Below are 376 nucleotides of genomic sequence, written 5' to 3' on the forward strand. Positions count from 1 at the left end.
GGGAGCGCGGCTGCTGCGGGGCGGCCCCGAGGGTGGCGAGAAGGGGAGACAGCCTGCGGTAGCCCTCCGGGTCACCGAGGGCCGGTTGGGTGCCCAGCGAGGTGGGGGAGGCGGGCCTGCGGCTGGCGGTCACCGGTTCGTATAAGCGATGCCTACTTGTCTCTGGATGTGAAGCACTGCTATCGTGGGATTAGATTCTACTAAATCTAATGTGGAATTTCATTTTAGCAGTAGCTCTAGCAAAATAAGCACAACTCCCTGAAAAGGTAGTCGCATTTGTCGTCATTCATACCGAAACTTCACACTAAACACAATAAACGCCTGTTTGTGAGATCCTGTAACAGTCGTTGCGCTGTTAATTAATGTTATGGTGGTT

The sequence above is a fragment of the Charadrius vociferus genome, unplaced genomic scaffold (genome assembly GCF_000708025.1).
Source record: "Charadrius vociferus isolate BGI_N301 unplaced genomic scaffold, ASM70802v2 scaffold183, whole genome shotgun sequence".
NCBI lineage: Eukaryota > Metazoa > Chordata > Aves > Charadriiformes > Charadriidae > Charadrius > Charadrius vociferus.